This window comes from Echinops telfairi, unplaced genomic scaffold (genome assembly GCF_000313985.2).
Source record: "Echinops telfairi isolate 266 unplaced genomic scaffold, ASM31398v2 ScPeMD7_3533;HRSCAF=4204_1, whole genome shotgun sequence".
Taxonomy (NCBI): domain Eukaryota; kingdom Metazoa; phylum Chordata; class Mammalia; order Afrosoricida; family Tenrecidae; genus Echinops; species Echinops telfairi.
This window is the reverse complement of record NW_022107432.1, coordinates 4,684,626-4,685,806: the sequence shown is the minus strand read 5'-3', so window position 1 is coordinate 4,685,806 and position 1,181 is coordinate 4,684,626. Positions and strand designations below refer to the sequence as shown.

The window sequence follows — 1,181 nt, the reverse complement described above, 5'->3', positions numbered from 1 at the left end:
TTAGAATCAAAACAATTACAGAAAAACATTCTGACAACCTGTGTGTGCTTACAATTGCCTTCATGTGACAGTTCTCGGAGTATAACTGCCAAGGACTTTTAGAGCTGCAGGGCTGAGCCAACCTGGGGAGCGTTCTTGCCACCACATCACAACCAGAGCTAAAACAAGGCACAGGTGCTGGAGACAGCAGAGGGTGGCCTGGCTGAGAACCCTACAGGCTGGTGGAGGGGAAATCAATGTGATCATGAAACTAAGCGAGCGAGGTCAGAGACTTTTTCCAACCTTACTTGATGGCTTCCGGCCAACGCAAAGAGCCCAACAAAATTCTTGTCCCATACCTGCTGAGCTCACCGCTCCGCCTCCAATACTGTGTGGACTGGACTCTTTACATTTTTTTTTTTTTGGTGCACCGTTCCTGGAAGTACTGCAATACCAGGTCGATGCGTGGAGTGGACGGAGCAAGCTCCTATTCCATCTCCTAATTCCAAAAATCCATTTAATATATTGTCCTCGGACAGAGGACATATCAGATATTAAACTGATAGGAACAGATACTACACTTGATCTTAGCCAAAAGGCGGAGAAGCGATGGACTCTTTACTTTAAAGGCACTTTACAGAGACGAAGACAAGCGGAGAGAATTTGTCTGCAGCCAACCACTGACCACCGAAGCATGTTTAAACATGCCTTGTTTGAATACTCTTATGCAGGTATGAACTGGACTCTGGCATCGATAGTTTTTTGATTGACTTTTGAATTGCTAATATACATATCAATGTAATAAAGTACTCTGCTGTGTTTTCCACACTGAGGTCCAGTTTTCCTACATTTCTTATAAGAAATGCCAGATGGAGGAGTTGATGGAGTGGCAACAGAAATTAATATTGAAGTGACGAAGTCTGACCTTTCTAAGATGAAAAGCTTGCCAAAGTTTTATATTGACATGGCAACGCTGTATGAATAAATCTAGTATCTTATAGATTTAGCACAGGTCAGACGTCACCATCTGTTTCAAGAATGACAGCTCTCACTGTTACATAGTTTCTTGGCTCTAAGACTAAAGATATATAATTCATGCCTTATATAATAGCTACTAAGAACATATGAAAAACTTATACATATTGCTTTTCCAGAAAACTAGAAACAAGTGACGCGTTTTTGAAATTATACCTGTAATACAT

General features: G+C 41.3%; 1 non-coding gene across 1 annotated transcript; it reads right to left on the bottom strand.

Moving 5' to 3' along the window:
• Nucleotides 1-399: 399 nt before the first annotated feature.
• LOC115871203 lies at nucleotides 400-590 on the bottom strand. The gene has a single exon (XR_004047157.1). It is a non-coding gene; the product is annotated as a U2 spliceosomal RNA (small nuclear RNA).
• Between the last annotated feature and the right edge of the window lie 591 nt (nucleotides 591-1,181).